The 19,717-nt window shown below is 32.3% G+C and overlaps 1 long non-coding RNA gene across 2 annotated transcripts in view; it reads left to right on the forward strand.

The window, feature by feature from the left end:
* LOC118190300 (uncharacterized) overlaps nt 1-10,119 on the forward strand; it is a 101,585-nt gene extending 91,466 nt beyond the window's left edge. For both annotated transcript variants that reach the window (XR_004758408.2, XR_004758407.2), the window contains one exon: nt 9,571-10,119. This is a non-coding gene — a long non-coding RNA (uncharacterized LOC118190300). The remainder of the gene's footprint in view (nt 1-9,570) is intronic.
* The last annotated feature ends 9,598 nt before the right edge of the window (nt 10,120-19,717 follow it).

The raw sequence follows: 19,717 nt of genomic DNA on the forward strand, positions 1-19,717 counted from the left end.
TTGACTGAGAGTGTATAGGTTCCTTATGTTTTTCCTTACTAAATAATATTACAAAGTTTCGGAAAATATTTTGTGTTGTAAGAGTTTACTGAAATATTGAAAATCTATTTAACTCAATATTGTAAAACTGCTAATATCAGCTTACGTCGATGTAAATTCTTCTCTATAACATCATCATCTTTACGCAGCGCTTGCTAACAAAAGGAAATGATTCACATTAACCTAGAAATCCATATTCATAATATGATTATTATATGACATTGGATCTTTAGTTGCACATATATTAAATGAAGAAGAAATTTGAAGTTAGGCAAACACCCTTGAATGCAAAATCTTAGAAGATTAATTTGATATTCCAACCCACAAATAAAGTTTGTACAACTAATAAAAATTCGTCGAGATTTCCGAACTCAAACTAGTACTGAAGCAGTTTTGAAATACTCATCCAATGTAATAAAAAAAAGAGTTGAAGAATTAAATGTTAAGTCAACTAATAATAAGCAACAGAACTCCTCCGTATAGGTGAATGAGTTTGCAAAGTTATAACTTCGAAGATTAGAAAGAAACTTGTTCCTAAAATGCCGAAGTGAAAATGATGAAAAAGGAACATGTACCCACGAGAGAAAAAAACAGAAAATTTCCGAAAATTCTAGCTAAATGGGGGGGAAAAAAACACCTCACTGCGCCATCTATTGACCAAAACGTGCACGAAAAGCTGAGAGTAAAGAGAAATTAGAACAGTAATTCTAAATTGGCACAGAAAGATTTTGTATGGTTGTTGAAAACTTCTAGGAATTCTAACTCACCAATAGTACACAGTTTTTTTTTTTTTTTTTTTTTTTTAAATAATGTCGCTTGTAGATAAAAAGGAAGTAAGAAATTCTGACTCTAACACTGATGGGTAGGAGAAAATTTACGAAACTTTTTTTTCACCCCCGCCCCGAAAATAAGTTTCATTCATGCTCTTTAGAGCGAAACTTAGAGGTTCGTACTGTTTGATCAATAAATATTAAAAAAAATTATAAAAAATATCCTGGAATTTTTTTCTGTTACTCATGTAACACATCCCCACTCGTCAGTTTAGTTTGTTTACCCTTCGAAAATATAGTCGTGAAGATTTATTAACATTTCGTCGCTAGCTGTTGCTTTTAATTAGTTTCCCTTGCATTCATTTCACGTAAAGAGAATTCATTTCATGAAAGTACTTAATATGAATAGATAAAAACAAAATTTTAAGATTTCCTAATTTGGCTTAGTCTTTATTGCAAATAAGCTACAACACTATGAGTGTTAATTCCTTAATGTTATTTAATGTAACAAAAAAAAAAAAACACTGTGAAATTATGCGTATTAAAGTAAAAAAATAAATCATATATATGCACTGCCCTCCAAAAGTTAAGGCAAAGCTAACTATAATGGCAACATCGTAGATCGTATCCACTTTGTTCAACGAAGCCTTTGTTTGAAATAAATCTTAGACAGATATAAGAAATGGGCTCACCAGCGGCCGAGCGGTAAAGTCGCTGAACACTGGTACTTCCGATTCTAGACAAACGGGCTGGCTGCATGGGCGTTTTTGTGTTTTTTCTCATGTGTAACGTGGATATGAGCTAGTTTTCCTCAGAAAGTCCTCCACGAATGCATCCCTCCCCTTGGCAGATAGCTCTAGCGTGTTTTGTCGTTTATCTTAGTAAACCAAACCAGGTATAGGGAAGAATCCAAATAGAAAGAGCAACTTTTGATATTAGGAATATCAATAGAGTTTAACTTGAAACAAGGATGCATAAGCATAATTTAGGAACTGCGTTTCAGGTGCCATAATTTAAATATAAAATTTAAAAATTATAAAAAATTCTAGTTGTCGAAAACGATAAAACATGGATGTAGATCATACTCCATATATACATAGCTATTTTATAAATTTTTATAAAAGATGTATATTCTTAATTCCACTCTTTAAATTCTATTACTGATGCTTCGCAGTTTTCATCGAAAGGAAATTCTAGCAGTCTTAAATTCATACTTGCTAAATAAATACTCTTATCAGTCAGCAAGCTCAAAGTAACTGCAGGTTAAGATTTCTAAAGATAAAATAACTGATGAAAACCGAAGACCAGATCATAGAAGTGTAAAATACAGTAAAATTTTGATTAATCTGCCATCCTGTAGTTCGACCCACATAATAATTTTGCCGTTTTCTGTCAGTCGTTTGTTTAAAACTTCATATTTTCATATCGCTTGCTTTATTATTTATCACAACTTGATACAAATTGTTGATAATGAAATATAACAAAAATTTAACATTTCACCAAAGTCTAGATATTATTAACCGAACAGAAAAATCTGACAAAGAAATAATAGTAATATTTCGCATAATCCAGCTTCGATCAGTTCGAATTCCCTATTGTCCGGTTTGAAACTATCGTAATATGCTTAACTTTAATTGAGCAAAATCAAAATAAATTCTAAAAAACTTGAACATCAAATTATTTTCAACATATAAATGATAAGGTTATTTTCCCCTTTTATGCAGTTAAATCCTTTTTTTTATCACTTTTTATTTTTATTCGGTTTTAAAGTTTTGCGTTACATGCATAATGAAATACTTATTAATATCGACGGAAATAATGGGTTTATGAAAAGGCCTGGAAGAAGACGGAGGTTACGATAACTATGAAGCACCAGAAACTATAGCACCAGAAATAGTCTCTGAACAACATTCAAAAAGTGTTCGAATGATTGAAGCTTTGTCTTAGCATATTATGGAATATGCTAAGGCAGTATTGAATGATGATTCCAAAACTGAACGTAGATTTGGAGCAATAAAAAGTGCAGTTCGTTGCTACAAAGAAACGAGAAAAGGCCAACGAAGAGGAAACGGGACCAATATCTTATAATGCAGTTTTTCGAAGATAAAAAATAAATTACGAAAAACATTCCTCGGACTATTCGAAGTATTTGCTTTATTATAATGTTAAATACAAAACGAAAAATAAGTAATAAATATAGCATTCGAAGAGTAATGAATATTCACGGTTTTATTTTTAATTATTTATTGACTCCAAAGAGCTGTTTCTCTCGAAACTAGATTTTGAGTTGATTTTTTTTTAAATGCCGTCCATTGTGTCGTCGTCGTTGTTTCACTTTTCATTCGGGGTGAGGCTGTTGCCATTCCTCAAATTGTCAGATAATTATCTTTCAAATTTATATGACTGTTATAGATTAACAAACTAAATATTTAAAAACAATAGATGTAGTTTTTAAGAATATTATTTTTATAAGCTTTTATTTAGTTCACTTACGGTGTTTCATTCTGAATGTAATTTTGTCATCGATTTTTAATCTACTTCCTGATAAGCTGTCGAATTCAAGTTTTTATATAGAATATTTGTCATTGACAATGCAATGAGGTAAAGCGAATTTCAAAATTCGATTTAGATTTTGTTATTTAGTGCTTAATTTCGATTTTCCGATCGTATCTTTGTTTAACGAACAAACTAAATCAATCAGAATTAGGTTTGTACCATCGAATACAGCAGTGAAAAATCTTTTCAATGAAGCCTGTATGAAAATTTTAACTTTTCTGAGTTCTTAAGGAATTTTTGAAAATCACGTGATTTTTAAACTAATTCAAAATAGGAATGAAGAAAAAAAATCAATATTTTAATAAGCGCCTGTGAAGAAAAATTATAAATTTAAATTATGGCAATAGAAGTGTTTTATTTTTATATAAGGCGCACTGCCGAATTACTTTTCAGTGATTTTCGTTGCAAATTAATACCTGAAATTATAAGGAAATGTTAAAACTATAAGCTTTGGTAAAATCTGGGAAAATTCTTAAATATTGCGAACCGTATTTATTATTTCATTAATATTATTATGGCATTAAATACGTCATTTTATTTTTTACCACTATATTAATTATTTAACAGAAATTAAATTACAGTCAGACTTTTTATCAACTACGTGACAGAGGAAAAGATGTAATATTTTTTTTAGTAGTTTTTAGTTTTCTGTTTGAAAACGTTCCCGTCATATTTAAAGGTATTTTTCATTAATGAATCCTTATCCATTGCATCTTCGTACTTAAATTCAACTTGTTAAATCTTATTGCATAATTAACTAGTAATTATTTTGATTTTTTTCTTTCTTTATTTATAATTTATAAGATATTCAGGTTAAAAAACTTTTTAAAAATCAGGAATTAACAGAAAACATCTATTTAGAATAAATAATAAATAACAATAAATCATTTTTTAAAACAAATTTGTTCTACTCAAGCAATCATTGAAATAAGGACATTATTGTTCAAAATCTGAAAAATAAATAATCTAAGTCATTATTTTATAAGTATTATAGTTGAGAACATAAATAAATAAATGTGTCTTTAGCTACAATTATCTGAATTTCATAATACTGGGCTTTCAATTTGTGCTTTTGTAAGACCAATCCTAATACTTGAAGCAATATTGATTTATAAATAAACTTTCATACTGGTCTGATTATAGGACAACATTTTTCTTTCCTTAAAGTTTCATTGTGAGGTATATTTATCGCTAAAATTCGCAAAATAAAGTATGGCAATTTATCAATTACTAATTAACTTTTATTTTAAATGAAACCATATTTACTTAATTTTATCCCCCCCTACCGTATTTAGCTACTGCATGAGGTCTTAAGTTTCTAATCGGGAGAAAAATCTGGAGGAAAAAAGAAAAATTTCCTTCGTATTTCTCGACAGATTTGTTGATAATGCTATTCAATATAATCTTGTTGAAAGTGGATATAGGTATTAAAATATTCAAACACAAATTCTTACAGTATGCTGCCCTTTTCAGCCCTTTTTAATTACAATATGTATTTATTTAAATAAAAAAAGACAACACACGTGCTAGTATTAAAAATGATTTTAATTATTTTTAATATTATATCTGCATTAAAGAAATAAAAATTGATAATTGGGAAGAATTCGGGGATTTAGTCATTTTTATTTGGCTATTTTATGTAATAAATAAAAATTTAATTGTTTAAAATATTGAATTAATAACAGAAAAACTTATTGCTTAGGTTGTCTATTCATTTTGAAAGAGTCTTCTCATAAGCATTTTATAAATCTAAAATTAAGTTAACCCTTTCAATTCTTTACGTCAATAAAATCATTAGCAATCAAAAAACTCCTTTTGCTTAGTTCAAGATGTTGCAATAATAGGATAGCTTATGCTTTAGCTCAGGGATGGGCAAACTACGGCCCGCGGGCCAAAACCGGCCCCCCTGAAGATTCTATCCGGCCCGCGGATAGAATTTTAATTTGCCGGTCCGAGGCAAACTAAAAGAAATACATATTTATATATTATTATATATTATATATTCATCTCCTTTTCTACTTCGTTTAAATATTATTTTTTTCTTCTTTCCCAAAAGACTGATGATCTTTTTATTTTCTATATTTTTGTTCTACAAAACATAAATTGACAGAAATAGCAAGCACAGACAGCTTTCAATCGGTAAAGTGTTAAAAGCGAGAAGTTCTTTGTTAGTTATAGCTCTAGATTGGCGCCAACAAGCGTTATCGCTTTCTCGGAGAGCAGACATATGGGAATCTAGTGTAGGTGAGTTAGATTTCACACGTGGCAGACTGCGCATTTTAAGCTCCAGCCAGCGGCCTTTTCTTTTGGCACGAGGTCTAATATTATTCATTGCGTATGGAAAAATTGCGGACATATAGCATTATTGTGAATAGTGGTGAAATTATTAAAAGTATAGCGTAGCTAGTGCTTGTTTGGGTTATTCGTAAAATATTTAAACCCCGAAATGGCTACTAATAAACGTAAAGTTGATTCAGAGTGCCGTGCTTTTAATGATGAATGGACCTGGAAATATTTTTTACAGTTGTAAAAGATAAACCAGTGTGTCTCATGTGCAATGAAGCTGAAGCAGTCTTCAAGGAATATAACATTTCCCTGTATTTCACACCTAAGCATAAGAATTCCAGTTACGAAGAATATGAAAGCAAACAAAATGCAGAAAGTCTTTGTAAAAAATTATTTGGCTGACAAAATATTTATAAGAAGATTAACAGTATCCAGATCGCAAGATTTCAGTGCCATTCAAACAGAAGTTTATATTTTTACCATACCTTTCAACATAAATTGTGAAGCAGTGTCTTCAGATTTGCAGCTTGAATTAATTGAGTTGCAATCTAACAATCATCTCAAGCAGTTGTTTCTAAATATGCCAAAGTTAGAGTTTTACAAATCATTATCGAACGTAAGTTTCCCAAATTTAATATCTCACGCCCAGAATATCAGTGCTATGTTTGCTTCATCTTATATATGTGAACAAGTGTTTTAAGTATAAACCTTGTAAAAGAATTATTTCAGAAGTAGACAGACTGATGAGCATTTAGCCTCGTGCCTTAGAATCAGTACCTCACTTCGAAGCTCAATATAAGAAACTTTTAAAAATTAAATCGCAATTTCATTCATCTCTTTAACATATTTAAATTGTAATACTTGTATATTGTTTTTAAAATTTTAGAAAAATTTATGTTGGCCCGCCAAACTTTTTTTTATCGATTTGTGTGGCCCGCAACCGAAAAAGTTTGCCCATCCCTGCAGCTGCTTCAAATTTCATTTCTTAATCCTAAAAGAAAATGTGAAAATTAATTCTTACAAGATTTACAGGATATCTGTAAGGAAACTACAAAAACTTCTCGAAAAATTAATAATCAAAATTATTACTCTTTCCAGGTGCAAACTCTTAAATAGAAATAGTAACGTAACCGTAATGTAAGTTTCTTTTCTTCCCGTGTAAAACGCCTTCAGAAATATTTTACGTCTCATATTCAGATTAATACAGTATTTTATATTCTTTCCTAGAAATTGCTGCAAGTCCGCACATCCCAAAAATGAATTGTGACCTTATATTTCCATGCTAAGTGTCAGTGCAAGCGAGGCTGTTGCTAATCAATCTCAGTCACCAGACCGGTCATTCTAATATAATGCTTTCCTAATGAAGCCCTTCGTTATAAACAAAGTTTCAAATAAATATGCAATAGAAAAGAGAGACAGCAAAAAAATAAAGACGCATTACAGTTTTAAATTAGTTTAAAACTTCATGAAATGAATGATAATTACATGTGACCTGAAACCGATTTTGGACATTTTTACTGGCTGTGTACACTTAAAATACTCAATATTCGATTCGTGGACTACTAATCTTTTACAACCTCCAACTGATTAAAATGCGAGATTATTCTGAAGTGGAGCTATCCATTGGTTAGTTACACTTCCCAACCCTTTGTGGCCACTGTTTTTTCAAGGTTGAGTCAGCGAACGCCTTGAACCACGCCGAAATGTCTGTCTGCCACACCAGATGCTCCTAGGTCGCTAGGGGTCAAATTCCCTGAGGGTCGGCAGCTGGCCTGCTCATTGGACCGACGCCGTCACATGATCGCCCCTGCGTCGAGTGACCGTTAGGCTGGGGGGAAAAAATTGCGGAGAGGAAAGAGGTGTGTGCTGCAGGTTTAAAATTATGCAGCGACGTCGAGACGGACCCCCTGTTTTTTTTTTTTTTTTTTTTTTTGTATTATTTTTTTTAATAAAATATTTGGCCTATGTGCGTGATGATGTATGTTGATTTATTTTGCACGCTCACCCTGGAATTAGTGCGAGGGCTATCACGCAGACGATGCTGCAGGAAGAAATCTTATCCGTCAGGAAGGGGATTTCCCATAGAATTGTTACATTGCTTTAAATAAATCTTTCCAGTTCCTTACTGTTTATTTTATTTTATTTTTCGCTTTATTTACTTTCTATCGTGATTTCGTAAGGGCTGAAACACGAATGGTGTCTTGGGTTTATATTTTGCTCATATTTTTTAGGTTTGGGCGAAACATTGACTCTTATCAGCAGTGTTTCCGTAAAAGGCCCTGAATCATTCATTTGTTTACTTGAGAGTCATGAAAAACTTTTACTTATATGTGCCACAATCCTAATGAAACTGTATTGTCATTTTACAAATAAAAATGCAAAATATTTACTTACGAAATGCGTGCATTATCTCGTTGAGTGCTTAGAATCCTGTATCCCTCCCACCCCAAAAAAAGCAATAAATTTTCAAGCACGTACTTTAAATACCCGAAATCATGCTTATAAGGTTAATTTCCCTTTTAATTAGTTACATTAACTTAATAACTTTTGGGGCGTGGAATTTATTTAAATTAAGTATTCAATCTAAAGACTAACACATACCACGTTGAGAAGTTATCGCTATTAGCAATTACTTAATTATGAATACAAATCAAAGTAAAATCAAACTAAAATTTATTCAGCTACTTCTTGTGGATTAAAACTAATATTTAAATACATGCTAAAACGATGATTTGTAGTATAAAAAATACTGTGCAACTGAGATTTTATCTACTTACAAACAGGACTGTAATTTCAAAACAAAATACCTTGGTTGTCCGTATTCTCTCTAAACTCACGAAGGACTACCTACTAAATTTTAACTTTTTATAGAATTAACAGGAATTATTGTCTACGACACAATGCTTATGCCAGGAATGATCCAATAGCTGTAGTTAAGATTTAACTCTTAACGAAGAGTTTGATCTGGTTTTGGTTTAATTGATTATGGCAAAATACACAAGGGGAGGGATGCACTGCTTAAGGAGAGGGATGCCTTCGCGGAGGACTTTCTAAGGCTACAACAGGAGGACAACTGAAAAATAAAAATTGCAGAAAAATATTTATTTAATTAAATAGTCTTCAATTTTGTATCTATCTTTTTCTCTCATATATATGTAGTCGTTGACGGTAACTAAATATCTTCTTGCTAAAACTATAAAAATTAACATTGCGATAGTTTTGAAAACAGCTCATGCATAAAAAATGCCATTACGAAAAATTGATTTAAATAAAATACAATTATAAAATTATGTTTTCATCGTAGTAAAGGTAGTTTTCTTATTCTTGGAGCATATTTAATAACGTAGATAAAAGAACTTACAAGACATGTGAAAATGAACTTCGTATTGAAAATTGCTTATGGCTTTATAAGGTATTTCTCCCGCCTTCTTAGCATGCCTTCGTTGTGTAATGGTCTGCACACTGGGCGCGTATTCCAGAGGTCCGTGGTTCCATTCCCGGCGAAGGCGCTGCTCATTTTTTTCATCACTCCTGCTTCCAAAATATAACCTAATATGTCTCTTCAGAGACTCCCGAACTATAAGGGTGGTGGATGATGATTCTCCACACACAGGATTTGCCGTCTGGGTCCCCTAAGCCCTAGTTGCCCTTTAAAAGGAGGAGTATATAAGATATTTCTCCCGCCTTTTTAGCTTGCCTTCGTAGTGTAGTGGTCTGCACGCTGGGCGCGTATTCCAGAGGTCCGTGGTTCGATTCCCTGAGAGGGCGTAGCTCATTTTTCATCACACCTGCTCCAAAATCATACCCTAATGTCTCTACAACTTTTAAAATGATTTATGAATTTTCATGGAACAAAAAACATTTCATTTCCTTACAATAGTAAAATTTACTGCATGATATCTCGTTTATGTCATTGCAGGTATCGGGGGCGGACCACGGCGCAATGTCTGAGCCGGCCGAGCTGGTATCACGCTGCAAAGTATGGCGTACCGTGGTACAAGTACAGAAATGGTAATGAAGTGCGAAAGGACCTCTTGCCTCGGTAGATGCAAGGAATTTCCACCCAAAGCTAATGGACATACGTTTAGTATCAGATACTAGGAGACACCGTCATTCCTCAACATCCAGGACGGAGGAAAATGTGCAAGTGGTTCAGAAATCACAAAGACATGCATCTCGGGAAAGTGATTTAACCCGACACAGAATCCGAACTGGAATCGTACCGGCATGGAGGTTGAGCTCGCCACACAGGGTGGACGTTGCGGCGTGGTTCGCCACTAATAGCTGCATAAATGAGATATCATATAATAAATTCTACCATTGTAAGGAACAAAATATTTTTTGTCTCTTGCGAATTCGTTAACTATTTAAAAAGTAATAAACAATTTTCAATAGGGAGTTAATTCTCGCTCACTCTGTATTTATTAATAGAAATAATTTATTTAGGTATATAAATATTATTTTTAATGAAAAAGGTATTTTGTAATATGTTTTGAAATTAATAGATGACAAACCATACATTTCAGCTATTGCCTCATTGAAAATGCCTGACTGATAAAATTCTGATTAAATGAGCACGTTCTATCTAATGAGACCTTCCAAATAATAACAAAAAGGGTTGTGCCAAGAAAAGGGGGGTTAAGGAAATAGCTAAGGATTAGATGCAAAATTTAATTTTAAAAAATGTGCTGGATCCGTATAGAAAGCTGTTAAGAAAACTGAACAAAAATAAAAATAAAATGACACATAATATGTTCTTAGAAATTCATAAAATATAAAGAGATAAATAAAACTATTAATAAATTAAATTAAGTAATAAAAAAGGAAATGTTAAATTAAAATATCAAAAAAGAAAAAGAGAAAGTGAAGGGGTTCAGATTCGCGTCGCACCAGATGATTTATTATTTAACGCAATCTTTTCTTCTTTTTAACTTTTTTTTTATTAAGCATCGCTTAATATTTCAAAATAGTTCAACTTTAAAATTAAACTTTAGTGTTAAGTTATGCCACACTTTTTTTAAAAATTCGTTATACTATTTCTTTCAAAGCTAACCGGACGAGCCGCCAGCCACCTAAAAGATTTATCATAAAAATATTTAAAAAGTATATGATGATTTTAATGAATCCAGCAAGTGTCATTTTATAAAAATATTTAAAAAGTATATGATGATTTTAATGAATCCAGCAAGTGTCATTTTATAAAAATATTTAATATTTCTATTTGACATTTTATGATTTAACTGCATTTTTATTTTAATCAATCAGATTAGAAAGTAGAAAAAATATTTTTAAGAACTGCGTTTATTACTTTTCATTTGCTTCGTTTGCTACTCAGTAACAGAAAGATTAAATTTGAAAGTTAAATACCTTACGCTTCATGGTGAATGGAGATTGTAAATATTCTGTTTGAGGCAGAGGCAACACATTGCTTTCAAACAGCGGAATTTTCGAATTAAAACTGAAAGATAAATAGCTCACATTTTGCTGAATGGCAGCAGTCTGGCACACGAGATAAAAATGTTTTATTTCGAACAATGTTGCCACTTCTCACTTTCAGTCGTTGAGTATGTTAAGCAAAAACTCGTTAAATTTATTCAAAATATGAAATAGAGGAGAAACAAATTCGAAATTCCCAACCTGTGCTTCGAGATGCCCATTTTCGAGTGAAGAACTACGTGTAATAAAAATTCTGGGAGCTGTCTATTTCCCATAGTGTGAGGAACATACATACATGCAAATTCTTAATTAATTTATTTATTTTTTATTATTTTTTTAATTATTATTTTTATTTTTTTTACTTTTTTAATATTACCTTGCGGTAACATTCAGTGGCAACAATCTGAAAAGTGTTTCGAAGAAAAAATAAATTTCGAGAGTAATAGCAACTCTGGAACTAAAAATAAAATTTAAATAAAACAAATGAGAGGGAAAATATTATTAATAAATTTTTAAATGCATCATTAAAATCAGATTAAACGATTTGAAAAGTGAAAAGACGTTTTAAGGTGAACCAACACAAAATCCCAAAACGAAAATAATAGCCCTTCTGGGCTAACGCTCTTTGGAATAAAAATCTGAAAGCTATCATATTTTATATTATGTCCAAAGGGACCTTTTTTTTAACATTTTATGTGTTACCTTTATTTATAAAATATCATGTTCTTCGTACTTAAACCATAAAATTAAATTTAAAACCAATATCACAAAATAATTTAAAAAGAGCATATCTTTAGAATTTCCGATACACAGTCTCGCCGAGCTGGATACAATTTCCCCCAACCCCGTACAGTGTTGCTTGCTTTGAAATCTTTGACTTCGTTAATCAACAATTTGTTAAAGTTTGAAAAAATATAAAATAAATAATAAAACAAATTAAAAATTTGGGCTTCCATATGCCCATATTCGAGTGGAGGGTTATGTTATTCAAAATTTGATATCTCTAATGCAGGGCTCTAATACTCGGTGGGAACACTTTGGAAAGTGAAACGTCGTTTATAGTGAACCAAATTAAAATATCATAAGGAAATTAATAGCTCTTCTACGTAATTTGGCCCACCAGCGGCCGAGCGGTAATGTCGCTGAACACTGGTAGTTCGGTCCGAGGTTCGAATCCCGCGAACGGGCTGGCTGCATGGGTGTTTTCGGGGTTTTCCCCATGTGTAACGTGTATACGAGCCAGTTTCCCTTAGAAAGTCCTCCACGAAGGCATCCCTCCCCTTAGGCAGATAGCCCTCGAGGCTTTGGCGTAATTAAATAACCTAACCTAACCCAATCTACGTAAATTTCCCCTTTGTGTTAATAATCAAACAAATATAATATGAATCAATAAATAGTAATAAAACGTGGTTCTAAGAATTTATGAAAGATATCTATTTTAATCATGTTTTTCGCGATCGGATAAAATTGATTTCTTATTGTGTCTATTCCATCCAAAGATTTTTTGGCTAGATGAGTACAGTCCAAGTTGAGTACAAAATTTTCTGGCAACTCGTCGGCATCCATACATCACGAATTTTCTCGTCCTCATTTGAAACTGTTGCTCAGTTCAGTCTTCATTTGCGCTCTTTTCACGAAGAGAACCTCGTTAAATGAAAATGAGCCAGAGAAAAAAATCAATCATAGTCTGTTATTTTTAAAATAGGGAACTTCAAGGTTATTTTTCACCGTCCGATTTGACTTGTAACCATAGGAACGATAAGCTGCGGAGGAAAGGTTGACTCGCTTAATTTTTTTCCTCACTTCATTTCCGTTTAGCTTGCATTGCTTCATCAAAAGCATGCGAGTGAAGAACAAATGCGAATGAACTACTCTCTCAAATGAAGTGGAGAAAATAAATGCTGTGCGGTGATGACGACATAAGTAACTATCTTAAAGGGGGCTGTCAATGGCCGTGAAGTTCCTATCTTAAAGTTACTCATTTATCTCCACAGTTGCCGTTACCAAAGTTACAACGCAAGTCGCCTGAAGTGCTTTTTATAAGGTAACAGACTACAGTTGTGTTCACTAGCGACAAATAAAAAAAAATCTGATATGGACACCACCTGACTTCCTTGTATAGCCTATTAAGTTATACACATTTTTTGCTACATTTCCTTTAAACTTATTTCTTTGAATTTCGTAAGAAATATATTTTTCATAATTCAGTTCTCAATTCGCGACAAAGCAGAAATGCATAAAAACTCAAAACATCTTCATTAAAAATTGTAAAATACAGATAAACATAAAATACCAAATACAGTTAAAACACTTAAACGACATTTTTACAATTAAAATTAGAGTTTCTACGTAAAAGCAAGCAATTGTGCCAGCGGGCAAGAAGGCAGATTTTTCGGCGTACGAAACTGTAAGTTTTCTATTTTTCCCACTGGTCAAAAAGACATTGCAGGTGCAGAAATTGACGTAATTCACTATTCCACTGGGTTTCAAATGTAAACAAATGGCGGTTCGTTAGGCGTAACTCACCATTTAAAATTTTAAATTGTTGATAATTCTACAACTATTGCATGCAGATTAATTAAAAGCAAAAATGCCTTAACCGGAACATAAAGACTATAGGGCGTTGAAATACTAAAGCTAGCCTTGGAAAAACAATCACGATTGTTTTAAGTATGAGTTAATTCCATGCATGTAGCTTCTGTATTAAGCATTCGGTTAGCAGATAGACCAGTGCTTCATCCAGTTAATAACGAAAAACTTATTCGTTGATTCAAAACTGAATTTATTTCAATCATGATAATAGACACAATTTTTAGACTCCAAGAAAATTGTCTTCGAAAATATAGCTCCCTCCCACCCATCCCCCAAAAGCATTTAAAGAAAAAACAACTTTACGAAATATTGTTGATATAACCAAAATTTCTAGAATTAGCCAAAATTAAAACGCTATACATTTCGAAGGACAGAGGCATGGGTCCTCTTCCTCATAAAGAAAAAAATTGTTGAGGATTATTTTACAGGAAATATGGCTTTTAAATAGACAAGGACAAATAATAAAATAATAATATATAAAGCAACACAGGAAGCTTCAGTTAGTTAACGAAATAGGAATAAAAGAATTAAAGAAAATTAAAAATTAATTTAATCATTTAATATTTCTTGCAGTGTGATGCAGAGGCTTTTATTCCCTGAAGAAGAGGAATTGTTGTCATTTTTCTTCAAAATATGTAGACTAGTCATACGTATAAAATGCAAGTCATTCTAAGGTGAAGTTTGCCTAATTTTAACTGTTAAATTGGCGTAATTCTTAATGCATAAATCTTAAAACTATATTTGAATGCATTTTATGCTTTTTTTCCTGCTGTAGATTTCTATATTTGAGAAATACAAACAAATCTTCCATAAATAAATATCTTGCCCCTCCAGTATCTGTGCCATTTACTTGTTTTTTAGTATAATAATTATTTTATTCTTTTAATAAGTTGATAAAAAATTCAAATGCTTCTATTAAGTAAGCATTTGAAGTAAATGAAATAAATGGTAATCATTTACTTTTCTTTGCGAACCAATTCTATTTTTGGGATAGATTTCCAGGCAGCTGGATTATGCTAACTTTTTTAATTGGAAAATAGGTCTGAATTAATGGAAAAGGCAACAAACAGTATGCAGACGTTAACAAAAACAATGCTAGATCGCAGATGCTTTTCTGTAATCGACGTATTGGGATTTGTTGCGAAATTATTATTTTTTACTTATTTACCTCTGCCGTTATGTTATAATCGTTTTCTTTAATCATTTCTTGTATTACTGGATTCTGCTCGTCGACTGCCTTGAAACATATACAATAACTATGATAACCTGAGTAGATACATTGCAGGGTATCTTATCTTAATTAACCGGTTATTATAATTTCAGTCTTTACTATAACTTCTCCTTTCCGTATTCCTCTCCAGAATGAAAATTAGTTGGGAGCATTTAAGCTCCCAGAAAGTGTTTCTGAAGTTTGAGAGTTACGTGGTTAGTTCTGTCAGCTCTAACACTTATAATTATTCGGCTTTGTGGCATATTTTATTTGCGACGCGTCGGTAAATTTGTTGAGCCAGCTTCTAGTTTAGTATTTAATTGTGCAGTCTTTGACTACTGTTCAGTTAACTTAAATTTGACTGTTCTGTTTATTTGCATCACCGCAAATTGTGATTGCAGCATTGCAGCACAAGATACTGCCTTTATGTTCTATGTTTTGTTTAAATAAAAAGCTTTTTTTTTATAAACTTTCTAAGACTTTTCACTGTTTTCAGACATAGCGCTAACTCGCTTGTTATCGCTATGTCTGTTAGGATTAAAGGACTTAAGTAGCATTACCAGATTAAGCGTAAATCTATAATATATATTTAAAATTAAAAGGTATATCTCCCGCCCTCTTAGCATGCCTTAATGGTGTAAAAGTATTCCAAAGGTCCAGGTTCGAGTCCCGGCAGGGCCGGATTTGCGTATAAGCTACACAAGCTATAGATTAGTGCCACCACTTTCTTTGGGACCCCCCAAAAAATTATTATAGTAGAATGTGTAAATTTGTAACAAATAAATTAAACAAGCATTTTTTTTTTTTTTTTCAATGGCAGATTGTGAAGAGTTACAATGTAACACAGTCCGTTAATCTATACAAGGCCAGATGTGTCGGTCTCTTTCTTATGGAGGCACCTAATAGGTGAACCACCATTGCCTCCTATGAAGGGACGGACGGTTACAACCATGCCTTCTCCGGTATTCGAACCCAGGACCTTCGGTAGCACAGTCAGGCTTTCCTAACCACTATACCGTCTGGGCGGCGGCGGGAGAATCTTAACGAGCAGAAAAACGCAGAACAATTTTGGCTTTTTAGGCGAACAAGCGAGAAGTTAGATTTATCGGAATGATAATCTCAGAGGTGGCGGATGAGGGAGGTAGAAGAGAGAGTATCAAAAAGAAAGAGAAAACGGTTAACGGGAAACCGAAATGTTACCTGTCTACTGGGAAAGGAATTTTCGGGCGAAATGACATTTGGACAAAAAAGCACAAAAACAGATTGAACTAGAAAATTTCCTGTAAAATTTATTTGTCCAATCCGAATTTGTTATTCTGGCGGAAATACTCAGGGATTTTTTTCAGCACTAACAATGAGCCTCAAAACAATAAATAAAAACGCAATAAATAAAATACAATAAATAAAAAAAAATCTGAAAGGTTCCAGATTTTAAATTACGTCCAAAGGGGCGGTTTTTTTTAACGTTTTGTGTGTTATTTTTATTTATTAAACATCATGTTCTACGTACTCAAATCATAAAATTCAGTTCAACAGCAATTTCGCAAAATAATTTTAAAATGAGCATATCTTTACAGTTTCCGATATTCGAGATAAAAAAAAAATCGTACAGCTCGTTTTGAAATCGTTTAGTTTGTTAGTCAAAAATTCGTTGAACCGTTACAAAATATGGAATAGATAATAAAACAAATTTCAAATTCCAAATTAGGGCTTCCACATGCTCATCTTCTATGGAAGATTACGTTATTCAAATTTTGATGGCTCTAGGTATCGTCGTTTTATCACAATGCGAGAAACATACATACATTCATGCAGATTCTTCATTATTTAATTTCTTTAAATATAATACAGGGCGATAACATTTGGTGGCAAAAATTTGAAAAGTCATTCGCCGTTTATAGTTTTCAACACAAAATGCGAAAAGGAAATTAATAATCCTTCAGGGCAAATTGCCTCTTTGGATTAATAATTATTGCAATAAATAATTATTAATCCAAAGAGACAAGTAATGATGCATTTTGTAACATGCTTTTGAAAAATTGCTGGTACCTTTGAAAAAAATTCTAAATATAATGAAGTAATTTTTTTTCAGATTATAGTCATAAAGTTACATACGTTCGAGTTGTGTTTATCTTATTACATGACACTCATCCAAGCCGTACTCCAAAAATCTGTCCATATCCCTGTAAAATTTCTCTCTTGATAGTCACCCCAAGTTAGCACGGCAACGTCTTAACGACGTTGCAAACTCGTCGCGGATGTCGTTGCAATATGTCGTCTTTAAGACCTCCAGATATTCGCGAAACTCCCCTGTTTTGCAACCGTTGCAAGGACGTCTTTATTACATCTCTGCAGATGAGGTTTTTGTCGTATAGACGTCGTTATTGCGTCTTTCTTTGGCTATATTTCGGTTGTGAAAGCATCGTATCACAACGTCTTAACGACGCCTAAATGTTCGCCGAATTCGACCTTTTTGAAACACTTGTGAGAACTTCGTTATTATGTCCTTGTGTTACATATTGATTTATGCAGAAAAACAGGCTTAATAATTAATGCATTTTTCTTCTTTTTTAAAATTTTGTATTCCTTGTATTTTCCTAAAGTTTAAAAATTTTATAATTTCCTGAAGACCAGAAGATAATACAATTTTTTCTCTTTAGAATAAATATGCATAATTAATAGTAGCGTTAATTATTTCCAGTACTTTAAACTATATTTTTTAAATAACTTAAATTCCAAGTTACGATTATTTAAGATTTCATCATTTTGTTTCTCAATCCTTTAGTGTGTAAGTGAGAGTAATTATGAAAGTGGTTATTATAAATATATAACGATAATAGCACACGCAAATGGGCTGGCTGCAAGTAACCTACTAGCAAGCAATTAAAGTTTAAGCAATTAAAAGTGCAATAATTATGGATTGCAGTATTCACTAGTAATGCTGATGTTTCTTAACACTATTTTTTTCGATCATATGTAAATGTATGTACTTATTTTTAGTTTCTACATTTTAGAATAATGGTAGATTACAATGATCATTTCATGCACTTTTTATAATCACTAACTTTCCTTTTGATATACGATAGTGAGCTAAGTACGTTAAAGTAAGCTCTTCGTTAAATAGCGCACACCAGCGGGCGAGCGGTAAAGTCGCTGAACACTATTAGTTCGGTCCGAGGTTCGAATCACGCAAACGGGCTGGCTGCATGGGCGATTTTGTGGTTTTTCCCCATGTGTAACGTGTATACGAGCCAGTTTTTCTTAGAGAGTCCTCCACGAAGACATCCGTCCTGTTAGGAAAATAGCCCTCGAGGCTTTGCCATAATCACACACACTCGTTAAATAGCACACGATGAAAATTTTTGTTTCTATTTATTATGAATTTCTTTGTTATCATAATCACATAAAATGTAAGAGAAGAAAATAGAATATACTTAAATTTAATAAAAAACAAAACCTAATTTCCATCATTCATTTATCGAGATATTCTAATAGACATACATAACGGCAATATTAAAAAAAAAAAAAAAAAAAAACGCGAATTACACAGTGTTTGGAAGAATACCAAACGACAAGTATTTGCAATCAATAAAAAATATTTAGTGCTTTTTAATATTACACAATTAAATATGACATAATTATAGATTACATTTCATAGTAATGCTAAAGTTTCCTTAACACTATTTTTTCTATCGAATGAGCAAAATCTGAGCACTAGCCTGTCATCATGAACACAATAATCTATTAATATGAATGATATACGATATAGCACTTAGGACGTTATAACTGAATCCGTGTGTCCAAATATTACACCGCTGGAACCACTGAAGATTGGAGAAACCACCATATAATTTTAATCACCTCAAACATATAAAACACCAAAACAGAACACTATTTCATTGTATGGACGATTTTAACACTTTCTAAGCAGATATTCACAAACAAAATAAGCAGAAATTTGGCATTACCACGATTATTTCTTCTCAATTCAGAATAAACTGCCATCATTATATTCTTGCACATCGTTCTCTTTCTGTATTGAAGCTCACCAGTATTTAATTCCGACATGAATTACAAAAGCGGGAAGAAAATATTCCTGAAAATAAGATGGAGTCTGAAATTATTGTGCAGTTACTAACTTGTTCGAATTTTGCAGCTAGCCAAAGCGCACAATGCTCGAGCTCAGATGTTTCTTTATATAATCATCCAGGAAATAATATACATAGAATGTCAATCGTTCGAACAGCAATTCAGTGTAACTTTTCAGCGATTTATACGATTGCATTAAACCTTTCACCAGTTCTTATGATAACTTAATAGAATCTTTTTTAAATGGCACAGAAGAGTTATTTCATCTGAATGGAATTACGAACAATGTTCACAAGATTATATTTACCAAAAAAAAAAAAAAGTATTTATCGGGCTCGCTAAAACATTTGTAATGTCAATGTCGCCAAATCCCGAGTGTACCGTATACTAGGATTAAATCAAGCATTTTTAAATACATGGAGATGGACAAAAACGTAAAAACATAACAAACAGTTCATCAGAAATTTTATAGGTAAAGAATTTCGTATTTTTGCTCACAGTTTCTCTAATTTTGATGTCAACATTTATTAGTAATTTATCAAAGCCATTAATTTTGTCTTTTTCCATTAAAAGTATTAATATTTCTTTCTCCTTTTCCATTAAATTTTCCGTACTGCTTCTCCTGACTGTCGGTGAGTTTTCCGTCATATATATTGGACAGTCGTTAAATATGCATGGATACGCATCGTCTTTTAACATTGGACGTTTTCTCGGAATTCTTAAATTCGCCCCATTTTTA

This window comes from Stegodyphus dumicola, chromosome 4 (assembly GCF_044657685.1).
Source record: "Stegodyphus dumicola isolate Sdum_Otavi_A_Nest chromosome 4, ASM4465768v1".
NCBI lineage: Eukaryota > Metazoa > Arthropoda > Arachnida > Araneae > Eresidae > Stegodyphus > Stegodyphus dumicola.